Here is a 25243-nt window from a genome sequence, read left to right as displayed (position 1 = left end):
CTCGGGAGCACCTGACGAATGTGCGTTTCATGGTTTTTAATTTTTTGTGTTGTTTCTTCCCTTTGATTGTTTTTTCATATAAGAAGGTTTCAGTGAATAAACCTTTTAGTTGTGAGTCAGCGCTCGTCCTGTGTCCCTTCTTTTCTTGTCCCTTGTAGTTCGCGCTGTTTACATCATGAACGTGTCATTTTGGTTTTTCGGTTTGCCAACAGATGGCTCTGCTCTCCGCGCATCTCGGCGGTACCTTTTTGGGGGAACTTTGCTCTTTCCTCGGAGGAGCTGGCTTTACTGTTGAGCACGTCCAAAGAGCCACGTGCATTCACGCATCGTGTTCGTTCGCATGTAGTGTTCGGCCAACATGCACAAGACAACCTTTAACGAGGTATAATTACATGAAGATTGTTTTTATTGTAGTGTCCTGTAATTTAAAGGGCATATTATATATGCGGTAACAGATAATTCACCTTGTTGGCAGTTGTGTGGTCTGGCAACCCGTAAAAACGCGGCCTTCATTTTTCTCGTGCGGGTGCTCATGCGTCGGCGGCAACGCGGGCGTTTGCCGCGCGTCGCGTTTTTCACGTGCGATAAACGCTCCATGCGGTTCCAGCTTAAGGAGGCCATGGGCTGAGCTCCTACCAACAGCACGTGATTATCTTTTATTCTACCTTCCAAGCAATTATTTTTGAGGTGAAAAATTATTACACCACGTATTTCCATTCACCAAAACAAAAATTAAGAAAAAAATCTGGCTATGTTTTCCTTAGTTGCAATAATGGCCAACTTACTTCATATGCAGACCTTTCTACAAATTGCAGCGCCGCGCCATCCCCTAGCGGATCCGCGCAAAGCATGATGGGAGAAAGGAGCGATCGCCTCCCGTGTCGGCTGCTGTCAAGCGTGTTGCTGTGTTGCGCCGCCATGTTCAGGCATCGTGCGTCTTCTCGTGCGCATTGTTAGTGTCTAGCAAAATGTTGCAGCGCACTGCTGTGGTGGTTATCTGTTAGTCTTGCTGCAATTCTGTGGTGACTTTTTAGACATTCGACATGTCTGCAAAGGAGAATCGCGGTGGCGGTCAAATGTGCTGCTTCCCCGCCTCTAGTAACAGCACGAGAAAGGACATCAACATTTCATTCAATGTATTCCCCAAGGACAAGAAGCTGAAACTAGAAAGGGTGCGCCAGATAAATCAGCAAGGTTCGCAATGGCGATTTACCCTGTGGAAGCCTTCGAAACACCACAAAATATGTGGTGTGCATTTCAACACCACTAGCGGTTGCAAGGGATACATGGATCGTCTCCCCACGATCTTTCCACACCGAGTGTATGTGGAACGGACACCTGCTGTGATTACAGGTAAGACTATCGATTCGATAGAAGACGGTTGTCTGCTGCTAATGCTTGCCAAACTTTCTCCTTTCATCGTACATAGCATGCATATGAACGCGACCTTATACAACATCACATCACACGCCCAAGCGGCGGCTGAAGCGTTGGCGGCGAAACAACTTCGCCCTCCTCTTGCGTGGACACTTATTCATGTTGGAAAAGGCATACTACTGCATTCTGAATAAATGGCAGCAACGTTGCACGCATATGCAGTTGCTGCTGAAGTTGAAACAACACGACCCCGAACGATCAGTGCAAGACCAAGCTGTCTGATAACTTGTCAACAGCAGCAGCAAAGAAGAACACACCTGGAAGCTATAACATGCCCCAAACAAAAAGGGCACACCCATTTCGGGCAGCTGGGCAGCAGCGGGACGCGCAGCGATGAGCACATGCGAAGCTCCAACTTTGGCTGGTGACCTCAGCGGAGGACGTCGCGACCAGGTACGGCCTGGACCACGGTGTAAGAAATATTTCAGGTGATACAGCTCACCGTGCTGTCCACACGGCGGCCGGAGAGGAAAACCAGTACCCATTTCCCTTCCATGCCACCAGATGGCATTAGGGCCAAGGGGGCTTGACGCTGTGTTCGTAGCGTGCTGCTTTTGCGCTTGCTTTTCACGTTTGGGCCTTGCTTTGTTCGTGATGATTTCACTTGTGTGGTGATGTTTTGGTTGCCAAGGATTATCTTCTTCATGCGTGTAGTCAAGTCATCTCTTTGAAGGCAATAGAAATGGGGAAAAAGTGCTTTGTGTTAACAGTACCCGTGTTTTCTGGTCACACTATGAGTCTATGACAAGCTATACGTTGCAGACACTAAGCATGAAGGCAAATTGAGGGTTTGTCCTAAACTCTCATACTCACATCTAAACCCAACAACTACTGAAAAGATGCGGGTGAAACTAGCAACACAGCTGTTCAGCCTCAGCGTTGCCAATGAGCTAGAGTTTTATTCCAAAAGAGGTACGCCAGGTCTAGAGGATGTCAAGGGCACTGTTGATTTTACTGTGAAAATGAACAATTTGTTCGATGCATTGAATCGAAAACATCCAAAAGGAGGGTTAAAACTGCACAGTCAAGATTTTGCTGTTCTGGAATCTTTTCTGAATTGGCTCAATGAATGGGAAAAAAACGTGAAGGCAGGACGTATTGACCACAGAGATTTTCTGTCAAATTCAACTGCCGAGGGCTTAAGAGTGACTATGCTCTCTAGCATGCAACTTTCCAAGTACCTGTTGGAGAAATGCAATTTTAAGTATGTTTTAACTGCGAAGTTGAACCAAGATGTGCTGGAAAATTATTCGGTATTATCCGCCAAGCTGGTGGGCAAAAGGAGCACCCGTGTCTACCAACTTTCTCCTAGCTGTACAGCATGCTTTCTGTGTACAGCTTGTTGAGACCGCCTAGATATGGTAACTGCCAGGTACATGAAAATGAAGACTCGCGTCTGATAAACCTGTCCGACATGATTCTAGCCTTCAAAGAACCTTACGAGCCACGCAGAAATGAGCTGAAGGCTAAACTTGATGGTCTTGTAGAAGTGAGAATGAATGTGAGGACTTTATTCACAACAAAACCGACTCAGCAAGTGTAACCGATTGTATAATTAATTATGTGACTGGGTTTCTATGCAGGAAACTGCTGAAATGCACCGATTGCTCAGCGTGCAAAACTGGGCTAACGGCTTCTGCAAACGTGACCACGCCTGAAGCAGCCTTAGTTTTGCAGAAAACACGAGGCGGGCTGCTACATGCAAATGTTGCCATATTTTCTCTCTTAAATGAAATAGAAAAACAGTTTCAGAAGAATGCTTCTGATAAGAATGTCTACGACATAACTGTCGACTACATTCCAGACAATCATAAGATGTCATTTCCATGCAGTCAGCATAAAGTCGACATAATGGCACAAGTCGTGCATTATTACGTAGCACTACGCATGCGTCAGTATTGCAAGCAGCTGAAAAAGAATGCTGAAAACAAAACTCAAAAGCTGCGCAAGCTATCGGAGCTAGTAAAACTGTTTTATCCTCGTTGAAATTTTGAAGTACTCTCTTTTCGTTGCATTGTCACAGAGTGAATTATCGCCCGCGGGGCCTGTTTGTTGTCATAACTGCGTAATGAACTGGAGCATTTAATTGCTTGTGTTTTCAGAGAATAAATTGAAATGCGTTCTATATGCCTTTGAAATTCTTGCAGCTGCTTCCCTCTTTTTAACCCGAGCTCAACAAACACCTACCTGTAGTGAAAAGCCGTTTGTGTGCCACGAGAAAAAAAAAAAACACATACTCCTTGTCAGTACTTTTGTGGGCGTCAGTATTCCATCCAATACCTTTGGTTCTAAATTCCGTAAGAATGATGACCTGTTACCGAGCTATGCACATCACTGTCTAGCTGTTCTACACACACATGGAAAGCAAACATGGCGATGCGAAATAGTGGACGTTGGTAGACATGGCTAGCTGTGATATAATTGTTGCAGCTCGATTGTGCTTTTCTATCTACACAATAACAGGCCATGTTAGGCGTTCGTTGCCTCAGGAAAAGCGGACCACACGCCAAAAATTATCGCGGTTTCAGACGCCATCGCATCTTTAAAGTAACATCAGGTCATAGCCTGGAAATCTAGCTGACCAGTTTCGCTGAAAAGTACCATTAAAATCAAGTAAGTTCATTTCGCACAGGTGACGCATCACCGACAGCGCTAGAACTGTTGACAGCACGCGTCAATATTTCTTACTCTGTGGCACGTGTCACGGCGCAGATTTGAAAGCCTCCTGTGCAGTAGCGCCATCTCACGGTGAAGCGCCGAAGTTGGTACGAGATTTCCGTGGCCGCGGAGGTGCTGTTACTACACATGAAATATTTCTTACACTGTGGCCTGGACGCCACAACCAACAGCCTTCAGGCTGCCCGCAATGCTGCTGCATAATTTTCGTCTTTTTTTTTTTTAGGCTTTTATAAATAAAGCTTTTCACCACCACCATGGGCACATGAGAGGCGAGGGCTCTACGTTGTTGTGCCTGAACTCTCATTCCGCTGGCCTTTCTGGAAACCAGAGAGGTAGGCCCGCCGTCGCGCAAAACAAGCCCGGACTCGCCGCCATGTCGCGGCTTGCAGCATGAGTCATCCTGGCTCACCGGCACAGACCCTTCCTCCTCCTCCTCACTAGTGTCGGCTCGAGCCAATCCGAACGGTGGTCCGTAGCATGACCTGACTGGAGCGGTTGAATGCCTGGCTGCCGCAACGGTCACCGGCGGCTATAAGAACAGAGCCGCGCTGGGACGCGGCAGCGAGGGGAGGTGGTGACGAGGAGGCGCGACGATGTATCGCATAAAAGCGCAGTACATGAGACCAGCTCTTAGACAATACCGCTCAAACATTAGTATATGTTTATATGCATAGCATACGTCTATTCATGCCAAAGTTGGTTATATTGCTGTTTTTTCTTTCAGGCTACTGCAATCGCTGCTATTTCTGGGGAGAATGAAACCAACTTCGGTATGCACACAGAGTGGCTCATGTCCGAGTGCCGAAAAACCTCTCCAGATGAACTGCAGATGCAGGAAAGGATGTCACTGACTTCCTGCCATAGGATTTCCGAGCTTTCAACAAGTACAGTTCAAGAGGCAAAGGAGAAATACCCTTACTTAATGAGCTTTGAAAGGGTAAGTTTAACTCTTACTGCTATATTTGAGAGACGGCATTTATATTATGTTAGGCTGCTTCTTAGGCGAGGCAGCATTTGTTGAAAAGGTAATATAGGGTCTACGACTGGTCAAAAACAAATTTTTAATGCACACTAAATGTGAGTGCTGGGAATAAAACATGAAAAATTGAAGAAAAAATGCAAATTTCGAAGCTCAATTTTCTGCACAGTACCACCTCACTGTATGCACTATAAAATTTTGCCTAAATGAGCAGTTTGGGAATCAGCCATCCACATCTTGGCAATGTCTTTGTAGCAAGCAACTGCTGATGTCAGTCATGTGTCTGCTACTCCTGATTCCAATGTTATCTGTGTTGTGAAAAAAACAAAAAAAAACTGGTCACAGTTCGGTGACGTGCACACTGAGCTGCTCTACGGGGGGAATGCATACACAGCGTTGTGTACCCGCATGCTCTCGAACCTTAATGCAAGAAAAGGTGCATGAGCATACATTTTTTTTTACCCAGCAATGATGTCATAGTGATGCAATAATTTTGTTACTGCTGTAGTTAGACTTAGTGACTGCACTTCTACTAGCAGTTCCTGCATTTAGCTGTTGTGTGTTTCTTAAGCCAGGGCTCACTGCTTACCTCCAGCGGGGGACGCACTATGGGTAATTTATGCTGATGTTGCACATTCAGGCGACTAAGTAGTAATCAATGGCCCCGCCACGGTGGCTCAGTGGTTACGGCGCTTGGCTGCTGACCCGAAAGACACGGGTTCGATCCCGGCCGCGGCGGACGAATTTCGATGGAGGCAAAATTCTAGAGGCCCGTGTGCTGTGCGATGTCAGTGCACGTTACAGAACCCCAGGTGGTGGAAATTTCCGGAGCCCTTCACTACGGCGTTCCTCATAGCCTGAGTTGCTTCGGGACGTTAAACTGCAATAAACTGAACTGAACAGTAATCACTGGGCAGGTACTAAGAACATAGTAAGCAAGAACCACGCAGGTGGTAATCAGGTTGTAAGCTTGGACGGTAACAGGGGGGGTAGCCCATGAAGGAAGACACACCCTACACACCTTAGCGTGGCAACGTTTTAAGAGGCAAAACCAAGTGAAACAAAACGAAGCATATCAATGAAAGCAGCTCAAACTACCACGCGGTTTTGACATTGTCTAGCCGAGGAAATGACTGCCATTTTTAATGTGAAAGCATTTATTTCTTGGCTCATGACGCGGTGTTTTGTGCATCGAGTGTGTGAATAGAAAGTGTGCACTCCTAGTTGGAAAGCAACATGGGTCGCACCCTATGGGTGCTTGTGGCAGGTAGAGCCGCTTGCCAATGCATTGGCGCTTCGCCTAACCACTGCGCTGGCAGTGGCATGAGCACTCACCAGCGTCTGTGAACGTTCAGTACAGAGTGACTAATTCTGCATATAGTATGGGGATTGGCCCATGGAGGAGCTCTGAATGGTGTGCGGTCTGGTGGCCACTGCGAACTAAATTGCACAAACGCACCAACAGAAACAGCAGTAGTGCACATTGCTTCCGCATTTCTCCACTAAAGCAGACTTCAGTGCCCCCGGTATACTCTTTCGATTATGAGATTGAATGTTCTCAAGCAAGTCAAGGTAGTGGACACGGTAGTGGAGGGCTCCAAATTAATTTAGGTCATCTGGGATTCTTTAACATCATTCACATCCCATAGCAGACGGACGTTTTTACATTCCGCTTCCACTGAAATCTAATCCGAGGTCAAACTGCCGCCCTTGGAATTGGCGGCCGAACGTTAGTCACTGAACCGTCATACCGGGTAGAATCCTTTGCATCAACTGCATTCTATGCATTGTCACTAACTTTTCCTGAAAAGGATTTGCAGTAGCTTTGCTTTGACGCCAACAAAATTCTTTACTTATTTCTGATTTGCAAGATAAGTTTGTTAAATGAAAATGTGCTTTATCGGGTTTTTTTTCCCCCCTAATGTTGCATTCTTCTGGGGAAGAAAACAAAAAATTGCTTTTTTTTCTAGCTTCCAAAATTTCTTGAGATTTGACATCTCTTCTACGTGCTCATGTTCTGTTGTAGTACAAGAAAACGCTCAGCTACTGCTTCCAAAAATTGATGTAGGGAAAAAGCTAGTGCCCAAATGCATTTGGGCAGAAGACTCATTAGCTGTGTCATGAAGGCTGTGCTTGTGCCAAGATTAAACAGTCAGCACCATAACTTTTGGTTTTCTTTTGTGTGTGAATCAAAGTTTTCAGGCCCAAGTACACCTCCAGAAATAAGGTTGTGTTAGTATTTTGTGCGGTCAGAGTGCTTGTTTGAACTGCACATTTGTCAGTTCCTTGCCTTATATTCAGTTGATGCCATTATAAAGTAAAATCACTGCTTTGTATGTGTTGGGGTCTTGTTGTAAAGCACTTTTATATTTTTTTTTCAGTTTTGCAGCGACTTTCAGAAACTGACAAAGGTCAACCCTTCAGCAACCATAGCAGAAGGGATCAACAAAGTTGTGAAATTAGCACATATGCAGCTGATTGCTTGCGAAGCTACCATCATGGAATCTCTCCGAAGTGCTGGAGAGATGGCACCAGGGAGGCTGCGAACACGACGTGAGTAGTGTTACAACAGCTTTATTGGTATATTTTAGACCTACACTCTCTAGCAAATTATTTTTGCAGGGTTTCATCTTAGAGGCATAGCAGTAGTGTTCATCCGTGTTTAAAGGTTTGGTTCTTTCGATGTTTGCAACTCGTGTTTGGTCCTGAATAGAAAGAATTTGATGGCATGTTGCTTGGTGTACGAAACAGAAATAAACTGTTGTAATATAGCACAGTTACATGTGTAAATAAGCAACGTTTTGCACTGTGTCAAGTACTAGACAATATCTTAAGACCCGTTGGAATGGCCTTCAAGATGCAGCAGACATAAATAAGATACCGTTAATCTAGTAGCAATGTTCCGTTACTTGTGGGCACAGATTACAAAGCAAATCACTTTCTAAACAGCCTTTGTCACATAATTAGGGAACTTTAGGAGGATACTAAAAAAATGCATTCGAGCATTCCCTATAAATGTTTTGCTTTTGCAGACATCCTAACAGTTGCAGTTTTGCGGATACTGTCTGCAAGTGTGAAAGAAGTGAACGGGCTCTCAGCTTTGTTTGTGCGAGAGGAGGTAAGTTTCTTGATTTTGTGCTGCTAGAATTTCTAGCATGTGTAGTACAAATGGGCTTAGCTGAAAGCATTGGTTTAAGACGTTGCTGAGCTTTACTGTGATGCATTGAACAAAGGAAGCTTAATATCAATGTAGTTACTTTAGTGTAATGGTGTAATTTTGGTTAGCAAATGTATCATAAATAAATAAAGGTAATGAAGTTGCCATCTAATAATTGTGAGTACTGCTGGCTGGGGTCCAAAAGTTAACGTTGCGCATAAACTAAAATTGCATGCGTAAATGTAAGACAAGCCATTTCGTACTGTTAACATTCCTTGTATTGTACTAAAAAAGTACAACACACAGATAACTTTACGAAGGAGGTGACTTAAGCATGGAGAGATGGGATTGAATTAATCTCTCGTGGGCTGTTTGGGCTGTTTCTAACAATGAAATATTTTCTTGCCATCACAGGACTTGAGCGTTCCTGCAACGCCTTGCATAGTTTTCACAGGACGGCACATTGAAGAGGCGGAATTTCTTCATATCAAGGTGGATAGGGAGAAACTGTTTATGGTCAAAAATGCAGAGGAGGGGCTGGCGGCTGTTCTGTCGGCCTACTGGCTCTTTAATGTCCAATACGACCGGAAATTGTACAACACGCTTGTAGTGTTAGAGCGCCTTTTACTTGGCCTCACACTGAGCACACCAAGGGTGGTGGCAACAAAGTTCCTCAATAAAGTCGCAAAAAGTGTGTAATTAAGTATATTCGAGGTGATGTGTGTTTTTCTTTGGTATGTGGTGGCATTGTGTGAAGTGTTTTTTGGTGTTTTAACCCTTTGACCGCCAACCCCGAGCTGTACTCGTCATGGAAGATCGTACCAAAATCGCCAATGACGAGTCACACTCGTCCAGCCCGATATTGCGGTGCTGCCAACTCAAAAGACGAGTTACGGTCGTCAGTTGCATTGGTTGCAATTTCCAACACTAGAGGGCGGTAGTTGACCATAAAAAAACGCATTTTGCGCCTTTGGTGCGTAATTGAAGGCTCAAAAGAGCCATTTCACAATGGCGTCATCCATGAGGAATGCCGGTGGTGGCAGTGTCCCGAGAAAAAAAGCTGCTTCTTCAAGCAGTTGTGACAGCAGCATTTCTGAGAATATGGAATTTGTTTCTGAAAGTGACTCGGACATTGTACGCGCTGGAGTCGGCTTCGGATGACTACGAAAGCGGCGACGACGACGAGGATGAATCGCCGCACGTTTGTGGCAGCGTGTGAGCACGAAAAACCCACCGCTCGCGCCTCCACGCTTTCATTTTTCTCGAGTGCCTGGGATCTTGCGCCAGCCCACTGACGAGCACGACATTCTCGGCTGGTTTTAGGTACTTTTTGACTTGGACATCTTTGACGTAATCGTCACAGAGACGAACCGCTACGCGGTAGAGTACTTTGCTGATCGGCGATCTGCATAGAAACCGGCAGACCGCGATGAGATCACGGTCTTCCTTGCTCTGATAATATTCCAGGGTATTGTTGGTAAACCTCGAGTGGAAATGTACTGGCCTACAAGAGAAGTTTTGCAGACACCAGTGTTCAGGAAGGCCATGAGCAGGAACCGCTTGAACACATTGATGCGCTGCCTCCATTTCACCGATATGAAAACCGTGGATGAAGCGACCCACCCGCACTCCAGGCTTTGGAAGTTGTGGCCCGTGATCTCAAGGCTGAAAGAGGCCTTCCTTTTAGGATGAAGCAATGTCTATGCACATTCTTTTGTGTCACAGCGCATAATATGAAATAAGTACGCGGTATTTCAATGAGTTCTACCCATTACTATGGCATGCACTGTAGGAAAGCCACCCTCGTAAACTGTTTTTCTTTTTGAAATTTCTGTGTTAATTTTAACCAGAAACCATCGAAGTATTATATTTTCAGAAATAGAATTACATGGAGAATATTATAGTCACTTAAAAAAATTGGCGATTTTGGTGCGTTTTTCGGAAAATGAATTGGCAGTTAAAGGATTAATAAATTTGCTCTGTTATGCCAAAACTATAGCCCCATATGCACTCACTCATGTGCATTCTGATATGCATATATACAAGGCTCCCTGTGCCACACATGCCAAAAATGAGGAAAATGTGGCCCAATCTGCATGATGTGTATTATCTGCCTTTGTCAAGGGAGTGTATGTTACTATTGAAGTTGTTAGCATTGTTTTCCATAATGAATTTTTCCTTGCAGGCATTGTCTGGATACACAGTAAAAAATTTTACACCCCTAAGGGTGCTAAAAAGGTGCTCCGGCAATGTGCACCCTTTGATGCACCTTTATAACACCCTTATTTTGCCCTATACACCCTTCAGCACTGTCTGAAAGGGTGCTTGCTATTCCTCCAAGCACCCTTCATTTTGCATAGGGTGTAGAAAGGGTGTAAGGAGGCTACTTGTAATGACCATATATTTAAGTATATACTGCCTTTTAAGGCTCGTCTGTACCACAGATACAACTAAAAAAGTGGTAGCCACGCATAAAGATTCTCCATTTAACATTACTTCGAACAGATGCGCATATCTTTACATCTAGTTGGCAAAAAACTGCCAACTAAACACAAGTGTTTTCCTCAAGCAGTTTTTAGGATTGTGTAACACATATGCGCACTACCAGTCTGCCAGAATCACTTACACTGAACAACTCATAGAACAATTTGCTCTTGATTACATCTCTTCAGTGCTGTGTCATATTTAAGTGCCTTGCTTAAGTATCTTCTGGCATTATTGTAAAAAGCAATATAATCTGAGGACCTCATCTAACACTATAGATGAAAATGGGTGAAATCTATTTCGATAAGAAATGATTTTAATCATCAGAAAAAAGCATAAAAAGTGGAAACAAGACCAAATGCAACATATTACACTGCAAACATTCACAGAAAAATTAACACTTTGTAATTGAGGAACATGTGATAATGAAAAAAGTTCAGTGAGGGCAATGCATGCGTAGAAGCATGCAGCAAGCAATTTAGAATGTCATATGATGAAAGCTTAAAAATTGATTTGCCCTGGACCTGCAAGCATGCTTTTGTGACGCAAGCTCAGAAAGTTTGTTTCTGTATAGGTACCAAACATCATTCCATGTGGTTCCGTGAGAGTAAGATACTTGGGAGTAAGATGCGGAGGATGTCTGATTAATGTTCTTGCCTGTGGAAGCAACAGCAGCGCAAGCAACAGGTCGTTAATCCGCGCGTTTCTACCAGTGGTAATTGCTGGCAAGCGCTGAAATTTCTTCGGGCACCGAGATGGCTGAATACCCAATTATATTACCAAAAATAAAATAAGTAGGAAAAAAAACTTTTTCACATCGAAACCGAAGCAGAAACTGGTTGTCACCGCCAGGTGGCTGCCGGTAGCTGTTTTTCTGTATAACCCTCATGGCGGCTCGGGCGCTGTGACGCGCTTTGACGCTTGTTAAAATTCGCTACTGGGATTGTGAGCCGTCGTGAAATGTGATGTGGTTTGCGTGTGTTTCTTCTTGCACAAGGGTGCACAATCACGTAGTGCTGTCGACATAGCCTATTCGAGGCAAAGGGTCATTTTTCTGGTCTCTAACTTTTCAGTCTGTGCGCTTTGTGCAGTGCAGGATGGGTGTCCAGGCACAAAGATGCGTGGAGTGTCACGGTTGAAAGGTTCGAAATGAGGCCTGGAATATTTTCTTCTGTGTGACTACGTGGCAGAGTGTGCCGGCTACGCAGCACTCGTGCTGAACTCTCACTGGTTGGTGTAGTGCCCGTGACACGAAGGCTAACAGCGTTCTGCACGACGACGCAATCATCTGAAAAGTTAAGCAGTACTCGTGCATTATTCGAAGCATATAATGCTCGAACGGTGACCTGTCGTACTGCTGCATTATTCGTTTTCAATGCTGTAAAAAGCGTTTAAGCCGCTTGTTTGTCGCTGGCTGCCAAAATGTCGCCGTGGTGAGTTGCTCTGCCAAGAATTGTCGTTACTTGTTCTGGCAAAAGGGATGATACCGCGCGTGCGCTAGCTTTGCATGATTTTACAATGATACGATTACGGTTGATCCGAATTTCGCGATGATACGAATTTCAAAAGTGTTTTGGATGGTGTACGTTATATAGAATACGCTATGATTTGGGATTATACGAACAGTTTCTCAAGCCTTCGCGGATGATACGAACGTGCCAATGGCCGGCGCACGCGAGCAGGGCGACGCGGCTGGTCTCGGAGGGGGAGAGTAGCCACCATGGCTAATGCGCGGTAGCTGGCCCTTTCCACGCCCGCTTCCCTTGACCTCCAGTCTCCGCTGGCTGAGCGGCCACTGGCCCTCCTCTCCACACCGGTCTCCCTTCACCTCCACGAAACCTGCCTAGCCAGGGCGAGTCACGTGCCTGACAACTCTGCGTCGCCCATTTCCTGGCAGCCATCGGCGTACGCTAGTTTTTTTTTTTCTTTCTTTTTTCGCTACGCCACGCTTTCGCGCAGGGCGACCCGATCTGAAAGGAAAAGCCGAATCGCCATCGCCATCACAGGAAGCTGCGCGCTGCTGCTGCATGCGTCTGTTCAGTGTTCGCTGCTGCTGCTGCCCTGTGCGTTTTGCAACGTGGACTACCTGAACCTGACGGGCAGAAGTTTAGTGCGCGCGGAAAGACCGAAGCGTTTGCTGTTCGACATGTCGCGAGAACGGAAGGCCCTTTCGTTTAAGGAGAAAACTGAAATACTCAAGAAGGTCGACGAGAACCCGAAGAAGAAATGTGTCGAGTTGGTGAAGGAGCTAGGCATAGCACCGTCGACGCTGTGCACCATTGTTGGGCAGCGAGACGTTGTGATGAAGAATGCCCAGCACTTCGGCGTGAACGTCAAACAGGCGAAGACGGCTACACACGTGAAGCTGGAAGAGGTCCTGCTGACATGGTTTGCCGAAGTTACAGCGGCCGGCGTCAACGTGGACGGCAAGGTGCTACGCGAGAAGGCGGACAACATTGCGCTTTCCCTGGGAATCGAAAATTTCCAAGCTTCCGGGGGATGGCTGCATCGTTTTAAAGAGAGGCATGGACTTCTCTACAGAGTCGTTTGCGGTGAAGGAAAAAAAGTGGACCAGTCAGCTGTCAGCGACTGGCTGAACACGCTGCCGGCGCTGATTTCAGACTATGCACCGCGCGACATATTTAATGCTGACGAGGCGGGCCTCTTTTTCAATTTACAACCAGAGAGGAGCTTGTATGTGAAGGGCCAGGCTTGCCAGGGCGGCCAAAAAAGTAAGGAGAGAATCACCGTGCTTTTTTGCGTGAATGCCGACGGCTCGGAGAAAATTCAGCTTACCGTCATAGGCAAGTCCAAACAGCCGAGGTGCTTTCGATCGGCAGGACGTTTACCTTGCTTTTATAAAGGCAACAAGAAAGCGTGGATGACCGCGGAATTTTTCCGTGAGTTCCTCACGATCCTGGATCGAAAAATGGCTGCAAAAAACCGAAAGATCTTGCTTTTCTTAGATCAGTGTTCGGTGCACCCAAAGGAAACGACCTTCAACAACGTCACCGTAAGGTTCCTGCCTGCCAACACTACCAGCCATTTGCAGCCACTGGACGCTGGGATAATTCGGAATGTGAAGCATCATTTTAAAGGACTCTTAGTAAGGCGTCTCCTGGCAAAGATTGACCGCAAAGATGAGAATTTGCGAATCAGCCTGCTCGATGCGTTGCATTTTTTGGCCATGTCCTGGGATAATGTGACCTCAGACACCATCGCGAACTGTTTTCGCAAATGTGGGTTTAAAACGGGACGGGACGCGGCTCCGACGGGAGAAAATGAAGAGCCCGATGAGGACTTTCGAATTGAAGGCTAGGGGAGTCTGCAAACTGAAGCTTCCGCACACGAGTTCGTCACCGCGGACGACAACGTCGCGACCTGCGGGTTAAGATCCATTGAAGAGTTGGTCGACGAAGTGAATGAAGTCGAGACCGAGAGTGATGATGAAGACGCCGACGAGTGCGATCAGCTGCCGTCGACGTCAGAAAGCCTTAACGCTCTCAATGTTCTGCGCCGCACCGTAAGTGGCGGCAACGTGAGCGACGAAACTGCTGCACGATTTTATGCCTTTCAGGCGTGTCTCGTCAACGACCTCGAGGGCAAAAAAGTGCAAGCGAGCATAACTGACTTTTTCGGCCGGAAGTAGCTGTGGCCAATAAAGTGTGTTCATTATCATGTCGAGATTTGCTTGTTTTGGCTCATACGAATTCGGGGTGATACGAATATTTCGTGTGCTCCCGAGGAATTCGTATCATCGAGATTCTACTGTAAACTGATATGAAATATTTTACTGTTTTTGTCTGAAATGCAGACTCGCACCATGTATGCTGTTCACCGAAGACAATCCTGAGGTAGCTGAGAACCTGTTCGTCGAGGGAGGATGACTACTCAGCAGGCTTACCACTGCGGCTCTCACTCCACAACTGCCATAATGTCAGGAATATCGGTGTTCAGCATAAGCTGCCTTAAGTTTGCTTTTTTGCTTATTCCTGGGAGTTAGCGTCACAGTCCAAGCCTTCTTCAGGCTGGTATATAAGGCTGCACAGGCATGAATTCTTCATTCTGTTTGCTCTGAAAAAATTGGGTGGTAGAGTAAGTGCAATGGAACCTTATTCTTGCAGCACCATAAACCCAATAAAAGCAGGTATGGTGCTGTTGTACCTTAAAATTTTAAGTTCTTTGGATGGCAGTGAGGAATTCATTGGAGAAGCTTCTTGTGCCTTGTTTTATGGATGTACATCTTGAAAAATTTAGCGCGACACACAAGGACAGAAAGAGTAGACGACACGAGCGCTGACTAACAACTGGAAGTTTATTCGAAAACACGTAGAATTATAAAGGAAGAAAGTGCGATAAAATCGTTGGTCAAAAACCAAAAGAAGAAAACTAAACACAACAGTCACCGCCAGCTCCTGCTATCCTGCAGTCACTGGACTGCAGGAAACCGGTGTCTTCGAACCTTGTTTTGCACTGCCGTGAGTGCAAGGATCTCGGGACCAGCAAGTGCTCGCCGAACCTTGACAACACTACGATTGTGTACAAGAATGACAACGTGTTGTGTAGGGAAATTTACGAGGCATATAGTATCGCCAAGGCTCATAACACGTGCGTGGCCAAACCGTCCGTTACTATACGGGAAAAAGAGGTAGCTTATCTGGACAAGTGCTTTGCGTCTTGATAGCAGGAGCTGGCGGTGACTGTTGTGTTTAGTTTTCTTCTTTTGGTTTTTGACCAACGATTTTATCGCACTTTCTTCCTTTATAATTCTACGTGTTTTCGAATAAACTTCCAGTTGTTAGTCAGCGCTCGTGTCGTCTACTCTTTCTGTCCTTGTGTGTCGCGCTAAATTTTTCAAGATGTATGTTAACCAACTCGCCCAATCTGCAGTATTGTTTATGGATGTGTTTTGTTCTAATAAAAATTTTCCACATTTCTGCAGTTTTGCGATTTGTTTGTCAATAAACGTTTTCTTTAGGTGCACACAGCCTGTTTACTGCTATGAAGAGCTCCAGTAGTACAGGTATATTGCATTACTTAGGCATTATAATGGTAAATTTAAAGAACGCTTAAGAAAAGTAATAAAAGTGGGACCAAATTATGAACCCATTGCATGCTTTTTTCCTGAAGGGTGTAGGGGTGTAAGAAGCGTAAAACGCCTGTGGCTCGGTGGTAAAGTGTGTGATACACCTCAAAACCTTTGAGTCAAGTTTTATCATTTTCGGGTTGGTTCTTTCCTGAAACACCCCACGTTAAAGATGTATTGAAGTCACAAAACTCCTTTCTGGGCCGGGTGCAAGGGTGCGAGTTATAGACACCTGGAAACTCCTTTAAAGGTGTTTTATTTTTTACAGTGTAGCCAACTGCTTGTTCGGTGATTCAATGCAGAGCACCCTTCCAACACCCATTTTGAAGGGTGTTATGGTTGCACCCTTTAGTAAGGGTGCAACCTTTACACCCTTGAAAATTTCATGCTGTGCACCCTTTCTTAAGGGTGCTGATGTCTGCACCCTTTCTCAGCACCCTTTTTCGAGCACCCATTTGGGTGCAAAGAATGTTCGTCTGGGGACAAACTGATTTGCACCCTTAAGGGTGAGAAATTGTTTAGTGTTTACACAGAGAGTTGGATCACTGTCACTCTCGCTATGCCGAGTTTGGTGTTGGCGGGAGTGTGTTGGTCCGTTTCAGACACAGACACATTATCAGAACACAAACACATACATGTACACATTGGCTTTGACGGGGGATCTGGGGAGCGCGGCCTCACTCATCTGGGCACCACGCGACTTATTCGCAACCTTGCGAGGATGATTTCTTCAGGGTGGTTCGGGGTGCGCACCTCACTTCGAGGGCGGCGCTCGAGTGTGTGGTCGATAAATTTTATCTCATTTTTGAGCGAGAGCGCCGCAGCTCCGCTCGTCGCGCTTGTCCTGGTGGGGCAGTGGTCCGGCGGGCGGAGTGGTGGACCCCGGAGCTCCAGATTGAGCGCCAGCGGGTTCGCGCGCTTCGGCGCAGATATCAGCGCTGCAGGGCGGAGTCGCTCTGCCCGCTATATAGAACCGCCTTCAATAAGGCACTAACTGTGTTTCGAAACCGCTTTGCAGCTGCGCGTGAGTTGGCGCGACAGGCAACGCTAGAGAATTTATATGACCATCCGTTTAGACAAGCGTTCAGTCGGGTGAGGGGACTGGTGATTTTGCCTCCTCTCACACGGCCGGATGGCACGCGCACGACATCGTTGTTGGAGACAGCCGAATTTCTTCTGCGTGCACAGGTCCCGTCGGACGATGTTGCCCGGGATACTCTCGAGCACGCGGCACTGCGAGCGGCAGTTTTGGGTTCCACACTGGGAGGTCCCGACGACGTGACCTTCACGTATGGGGAGACGGAGCTGGCGGTGGCACGCGTAAAGATGGGTACGGCGTCGCGACTGGACAGGATAACGCCGCGTTTGGGTCGTGAGCTTTGGTCGCGTCATCCAACTTTCTTTTTATTTCTGCTTAATTCGGCACTAAAATTAGGTCATTTTCCCCTTTCGTGGCACCGCGGGAGCATAATTTTATTTGCCCAAGCCGGGCCAACCGCCTGACACCGCGTCATCTTATCGCCCGGTCGTCATGAACTCGACGCTCGGAAAGGTGCTGGAGCATCTGCTGTACGGGCGGCTATACCATTTTTTCGCTAGTCGCGGAGTACACCACGAGTCATGGAGCGGTTCACGCGCTCAACGCCCTGGTCACAAAATTGCGATCGTTGAGGGACGCTGGCCTGCACGTGCTGCTCGTTGCCATAGATTTCAACGGGGCCTTTGATAGTTTGTGGCACCCTCTGGTCCTGAGCTTGCTCAGCGCGTGGGGGTGTCCGCGGAATCTCTGCGCACTGCTCCGGTCGTTTCTATCTGACCAAGAGGTGGTGTACCACTCCTGTGTGGGCGACAAGGTTGCGCGTCCCACCTTAGGCAGCCCGCAGGGTTCCCCGCTGTCGCCCCTTCTGTGGAACGTGGTGGTGCGTGGCCTTCTTTCGGCGGAGATGCCACCGGGCGTGTCGGTCCAGGCTTATGTGGACGACGTTGTCATCCTTGTGCCTGGTCCCAGCAGGAAGGCGCTTGAGGATTTGGCGGATGATGTGCTCAGACAAGTCGCGTCGTGAGCGAAGAGGGCGAGGATTACCATCATCCGGGAGAAGACGTGTGCGTTCTCATTTCCCCTCCCCGTAGGAGCACGGGACGCACAATGCCTGCAGTTCGCCTTGACGGTGCTGGGTGGCCTGTGGTCAAGGTGCTGGGTGTCGTCTTCAACCGCACTCTTTCCTTCATGCCCCCCGGCGACAGGCTCAAGGAGCGTGCTGAGAAGCTCTCTGCGCACCTCAGCATTTTTCTGTGGCTTTGCGGCCCGCCGGCGCCTCCCTGTTTGTGGGGGCGATTTATCGCCAGGTCGCGCTGCCCACACTTGCTTACGCATCGCCCGTGTAGTGGACTGAATGTCTCCATTCCGATCTTCGCACGCGCCTGTTATCGGTGCAGAGAGCCTGCTTTTGGCTTTACCGGGGGCTTACTTCATGACTAGCACAAGAACGCTGCAGATACTTCTGAACGTGCCGCCGATAGCTCTAGACTTCAATCGGCTGAATGCGGAGTTTGAGCTCTTCGCTCTTAGCCCCAATGTCCCGACGAAACGCCAGTTTGGTTCGACATGCCCTCAAATCGTACTGTTTCAGAGAAAGGAGCTAAGCAAGTGAAGCTTCTAACGACTGGCAACGAGCACTCGCGGTTCACTGTGATGCTCGCGTGCACAGCCGATGGGTACAAGCTGCCCCCTTTCATCATTTTTAAAAGGAAAACATTGCCGAATGAGGAGTTCCCACGCGACGTCATCGTCCGGGTTAATGAAAAGGGTTTTATGACCGAATCATTAATGCTGGAGTAGATCCGGCTCGTGTGGAAGCGGCGACCTGGTGCTCTCTTTGAACGAGCAAACATGCTCGTTCTGGACGCGTTTCGAGGTCACCTGACAGCCAACGTAAAGCGGGCCCTGGGCAATGGCAAGATGGACCTTGTTTTCATCCCTGGTGGACTGACATCTGTGCCGCAGCCACTAGACGTTGTGCTAAACAAGCTATTCAAAGATAGAGTGCGCGAACTCTACAATGAATGGATGCTGGGTGACAACCCCACCACCCCCACCGGCCGCCTGCGACGTCCACTGCTTGCGACTGTTTGTGGCTGGGTGTCGTCAGCATGGAAATCTCTCCCCGCAGAGATGGTGCGCAAGTCATTTAGGAAGTGCAGCATTAGCAACGAGCTAGACGGCACAGAGGATGACGCTCTGTGCGACGTGGGCAGCGATAAGCAATCGTCATCCGACTCAAGTTCGGCCGACTCTGACGACTCGGAGTAGCTTGCTCACTTTGTGCCCTTCTCTGTGTTGTACACCCAGCCAATTTTTTAACATTATCGCGCGACCATCGCCTCGAGTGTTTGTCAGCACCTTATCACGGCACGGAGCAGCGAAAGAAGCGAGAGTAAGCGCGTGTGGATGCATATGCGTATCTCGTTTGTTTGGCCGCTCAGCGCCGTTAATAAGACAGTGACAAGCACGCGAGGCGATGTTTGTGCGATAGTGTTAAAAAATTGGCCGGGTGTACATACCAGCAGCCCATAAATGAAAACAAATACTGTCACCATTGTGCAACCGGTTGAGTTGCATTTCTTTCAAGGTAAGGGTGTTTTTCGGTACTTCTGCCATTGAAAAAAATGTTTTTCATTTTTAGAATTGGTTAGTTGGGGGGTCGACCTATATTCCGGTCCGACCTATATTCCGGATTTTACGGTACATCTCGAAACAAAACTTGTTTCGTCTAAGGTGTGTCTAAGGGGCGGCCATGTGTGTGTGTGCCTATACCTCTCCTCCGGTTGGGTTGTGATGTGCGCTCCGCTGTTGGCGATGCAGTAACCGATGGCCCACGAACGTTGCTTCGCGACGAAGATTATTGTTCATCGTCCGGCGGTTACCGTGACGCTTCTTGATTCTGCTCGTTGGGTGTTCCTCACGAGAAAATTTCGTTTATTTCTAGTTTGCGTGAGGTGCGCGGGCAGCGAATTGTGTTACCAAAGTACGCAGCACTGTTGGAATAGCGTGAAGATTGCAGACATTTGTAAGTGCGAGAGGTGTTTCGGGCACAAGCCTGGCAGCACAATGCATCAGGAGCAGCAAGCAAGCTCGGGCAAGACGTGCACATCCAGTCATCGCACGAGTATGAAGGCAACGAATCCGACCGTGACTGCACCGGTGCGGCCCCCTGGAACGGCGATATAAAAGCGCTACTTCGAGTGGCCCGCCCTTCAGTTGGCAGCAGCAGATACGGCAGCCGGACAACGACTGAACCTACTTTGTTGCCACGCAGGTTGGTGACCAGCACTTTTGACTCCTAGCACTTGAATTCATTTCATGCCGTACCTGCTGCTGCTGTTGTGGTGTTACGTTGTGCCTGGCTGCCTGGCAGCTTTTGAGAGTTAACATACGCAGGTCAGGTCGCAAGTTTCTTTTGTGTGTGTGTTCTGTCAGAACGCTGTACCTCAGGAATGTCCAAGGAATTACATAAGCTGTTCGAGGACTTCAAGCGTGAGCTCAAACAGGAGTTCTGTGACTTGCGTGAAACCCTGGAGCGAGACCTCAGAAAAGACATCAGAGAAATTAAAGCCAGCCTTACTTTCATGAATGACGGTTATGAGGAAATGAAGGAATCCGTAAGTCGAGTTGAAGCTGAAAATGAGAGCAACTGAAGGAAACTATCAAGGAGTTGCAGCAAGAGCGTGATGTCCTTCGTGCGAACATGAGGGACCATGAGATCAGGCTTGTTAAGAATGAACAGTACTCCAGATCCTTCAATGTCGAGGTAAAGGATGTCCCGGAAACTCAAAGTGAAAATGTACTGGAAATAACTAAAAAACTAGGCACAATCGTCGGCATGCCTCTCGAGGACAGTGACATCGAGGCGTGTCACCGTGTTCCAACTCGAGATGAAGACAGGCCATCCAATATTGTCATTCAGTTCGCACGGAGGGCAAAGCGTGACTGCTTCCTTGAAAAGGCAAAAAAATGCAACATAAAGCCTGAGCAACTTGGTATTGAGGGGAAGGCAACTGTTTACATAAATGAACACTTGTGTCCAACCTTGAAGCGCCTCTTTCGTAAAGCGAATGCTAAGAAGGAATGTGGTTGGAAATACATCTGGACAAGGAATGGAAAGATCTTTCTGCGCAAATCTGAAACAGAAAATGTTGTTCGTGTAGCACACTCCAACGACCCAGCTAAAGCTGTGTGAGCATGCTCGTTTTGCTTGGTAAGGAACGAAAGAAAAATGTAAACATGGGCCTTAACCCATGTGAAGTTAACAAATTGGTAACAAAAAAGACGCGCTTATTGTTCTTTCATCTTAATGTTCGTTCACTCGTTAACAAAGAAGATGATATGGCAATACTCCTTGAAGCAATGGGTGTTTCTTTCGATGTGATTATACCTATACACAGAAACGTGGTACACACAGGACTCTTGCATGTTCCATCCCCTTGGCTATCAGTTATTTTTTCAGAATCGGCAAGATAGGCGAGGAGGTGGCATTGCGCTTTTTGTCGAAGAAAGCATCCAGTGCGAGAGCATTGAAGAATTTAGCACGGTGACACCTGATTATGAGGTTCTGAGTTTGCGCAGTAAAGAATGTATTTCCTCAGTTGTTTACCGACCACTGTCGGGAGACATGATGAAGTTCAATTCTTTCTTAGATAAATTTTTCGGCCAGATGACAGAGGAAGCCCTAGACATAATCTTGGGTGGAGATATTAACATGAATATGTTGGTACCAACTTACACCCAAACAGAAATTCATTCATTGATTGCATCTTATGGGCTTACCAACGTGATCACTACACCGACACGTGTTACACAAGAAACTACTTCTTTATTAGATGTATTTATAACAAATTAAAACGACGATCTGACAAATGCAGGTACAGTTTACACTGACATAAGCGATCATTTCGGCATATCTTTATTAGTTGAGAAAGCATGCAACATCTTAAAAGAAAGACTCGGCAAGACACCTCTGTTCAACTCACCACGCCATCATATCTTGAACAATTCCGCTACGCAATCGGGCAACAAACCTGGGCCACTGTCTATGACACTGAGTGTGCAGAAACTGCCTATAACAATTTCACCGACAAATTTAATCACACACATCACTTACATTTTCCTTTCAAGGAAATGAAGAGGCCACGCCGGGCACGAAAACCTTGGGTGACATACGAGTTACTAAAAATGATTAGGCACAAAAACTGTCAACACGCACAATTCATAAAAATGAAGGATCCGTTGACATTTAAACAATTCAAATCATTTCACAATAAACTAACAGCAATGTTAAAAAAATCCAAAGACATGTATTACATCAATCTGTTCTGCAAAGACACAGTCTGCAGATCTGATATAATCTGGAAAAAGCTGAACAGCCTTCTGCATCCAAACGTGCAAAAAACATTTCCTACTCTTATCGAGCACGCAGGCGAACAACTTTCGGGAAGCGCACCGGCGGTGTAGTGCCGGCGCCCACATTTCGCTGGCTGGCCTCTCTGGAAACCAGCGCTGCGCCCGCCGTCGCTCAAAGCAGGCCCAGACTCTCTCAGGCATGTCGCGGCTTGCAGCGTGAATCATCCGCCTCACCGGCGCCTGGCACGGACCCTTCCTCCTTCCCTCCTCACCGTCGGTGCGAACTCCTACGACGCTTCAGCGGTCGGCCGCCTCTCGGCTATTCGTCTAATTTGAACGGTAGCCAGTGCCGTGACCTGATTGGAGGAATTCAACTGCTGGCTGCCGCAACGGACACCGGCGGCTATAAAAATGGAGCCGCGCTGAACCCCCGCAGCAGATGGGCAGCAGAAGAGCCATCACACTGGAGCTATGCTCGCCGCCGGGGCCGCCCTCCTTCTTTGTGCTAGCCCGTGGTGCTCTTGGCCCTTGTATCATGTAAAAGCCCTTGTACATACTGCACATAAAAGTCCTTTGACTCACCGTCGCCTCGACCGTTTCCTGGCTCGGACACCCAGTCCCAACAGTGGATGCAGCTGCGGGATCGACCGGCCTCAGCTACCTCGGCGCGGTGAGTGCCTGATGTTTTCCCCTCAATTCGCCAGACTGCTCTAGCACACGTGATTGTAGTCTAGAGTAGGGCTGTGTGTGTAGCACAGTAGAGAGCTTTGCTGTTTCGAGCCAAGTCGGAGTGCTTTGAAACGAAAGCGGGTGCAAAGGGAGTAAACAAGGTGTTGTTGGAAAGAATTACTTGCGCGTGTCATGCTAGTAGCTCTATAGCAGTGAACCGCAAGGGAATTCTAAAAGGGCAAGCTGCAAGAGACTATTGTGCGCGATGGAGAACCATAAAGTGAAGGAACCCGTCGAAATTTGTGAAGAGCTAGGCCTTACCTTAGGCCGTGCGAAACGAAAGCATGCGATTCTCGATATCATGCGGAAGGAGGGCGTAACGGCTAAAGAAGCCAATGAGGCCTTGGCTGCGATCAATGAACGCCGTGAGCGCGAAGACGCAGAGCGAGAGCGACAGGAACGCCGAGAGATTAGAAGATTAAAAGAATTGGAGCTGCGGCACAGCTCGCCGGCGCCTAGCGTAGCTTCAATGACAGTGCAGGCTAACGGCCAAAGAATCCGAGACCAACTGCTGCCGTTCGTAATCGGTGAGGACATGGCAAAGTATCTCGTGAAATTTGAGCATGTCTGTGAGAGGAATGTCATTGAGCGAGAACTGTGGGCACAGAATTTGCTAGCTCTGCTTCCCGGGGAAGCATCTGACGTGATAACGTGTTTGTCGAAGGAGGCGTTCGAGAGTTACGATGAGGTCAAAGAGGCCCTGTTGAGGAAATATAAGCTGTCAACTGAGGCATTCCGGCAAAGGTTCCGGTACGCAAAAAAAGGCAGTGAGTCGCACATCGACTTCGCGTTTAAGCTGAAAGCCAACCAGTTGAATGGCTCAAGAGCGAGGAAGTTTATGACGATCGTGATAAGGTGGTAGAGTGCATTGCGCTACAGCAATTCTACCGCTGTATCCAGGACGATGTAAGGCTCTGGCTGCAGGATAGGCTTACTGAGGTTAAGCTCAACAAGGCAGCAGAGCTGGCTGAGGAATACTACACTCGCCAAAACTTGCACAGCACGGCATTACGCTTCGAAAAGGTGGAAACAAAAGATGCTTCTCTAAGGAAGCCTGATGGAAGGAAACTGTTCGTGCGTCGCGATTTTCGAAAAGATGCATCTGCTTTAAAGGAAGCTGTAGGCGAAGAACAAAAGGAGTTAAGGAAATCTGACGATGCTCCTAAGCAGCGCGCTGATGCCGCACGTGCGTTTGAGTCACGGAGGCCTTTGACATGCTACCACTGCAAAAAGGAAGGGCATATCGCGGCAAACTAGACAAAAGGTTGCTTTTGCAACGATTCTGGAGACAGACAAGAATATGCGCTTGTTGGAACCATATATGCAGGAGATTAGTGTGAACGGTAAGAGGTGCAAAGCCCTTCGTGACTCGGCGGCAACTATGGCGTCTCGGCGTCTTTAGTTTCTACGAATGACTTTACAGGAGAATGCGCGTGGATAAGGCAAGTAGCCGAGGAGCAATGTGCTTGCTTACCGACCGCTACAGTGATCATTGAGGGTCCTTTTGGTCAGCTTAACACCGAGGCGGCCGTGTCTGCCGCCCTCCCTGAGCATTTTCCTTACCTCTTTTCGAACAGCTCAGAGCAGCTTCTGAAGGATAAAGGCAAATCGTTCTTTGCCGGCGTGGCATGCATGGTCCTTACGTGATCCCAAGCGCGGAAGCTTTCGCAGAAACTTGACCTTGCACCGGAGAGGGAAACACCGCTTAGGGAAGCAGATGAGCATTATAGCCTGGATACGGTGTCGGTAGAACCTCAGATCGAGGACTCTCGGGGAAGCGGAGAACTCGCTGCTAACGAAACTGAAAACAGTTTCAACGATAGTGGCAACGAGAAGGTAACGGCGACACCACTGAGCGATGCGAATTCCAAATTGAGCCCACTTTCCGACAGTTGGCACGAGCTAACTCCGGTTGATAGAGCGACGCTCGTTCGGGAACAGCAGGGAGATAGCTCGATAATAGCTTTGCTGGATAAAGCTAAAGGAGGAACAAAGAAAAAGAATGTTTAATTTCATCAAAAATCCGGCTTGTGGTACCGAAATTACGCTGACGCCCGTGGTCGTAAGTACGAACAGCTTTTGATCCCACAAAAGCTATTGAACCTGGCGCACGAAAACGCGAGGGCAGGGCACCTTGGCGTGAAAAAGACCAAAGCTAGGCTCGCCCAAGAGTATTACTGGCCTCATTGCTGGAAGGACATTGAAGGCTTTGTGCGCTCTTGCGACACTTGCCAGAGAGTAGGCAAGTCTACCGACAAGTGGAAGGCGCCCATGAAACTGGTGCCAATCATAACT

The 25243-nt window shown here is 47.6% G+C and overlaps 2 pseudogenes across 1 annotated transcript in view; one reads left to right on the top strand and one right to left on the bottom strand.

Annotated features, from left to right (window-relative positions):
• Positions 1-25243, bottom strand: part of LOC149362389 (uncharacterized) — a 139593-nt pseudogene that overhangs the window by 90654 nt on the left and 23696 nt on the right. The gene's annotated exons all lie outside the window — the stretch shown is intronic.
• On the top strand, positions 23154-24958 carry LOC149362391 (uncharacterized; annotated as a pseudogene).

The sequence above is a fragment of the Amblyomma mixtum genome, chromosome 2 (genome assembly GCF_055824585.1).
Source record: "Amblyomma mixtum isolate Tamu chromosome 2, ASM5582458v1, whole genome shotgun sequence".
Classification (NCBI taxonomy): Eukaryota; Metazoa; Arthropoda; class Arachnida; order Ixodida; family Ixodidae; genus Amblyomma; species Amblyomma mixtum.
Note: the sequence above shows the minus strand (reverse complement) of the source record. Positions and strands in the feature narration are given on the sequence as shown.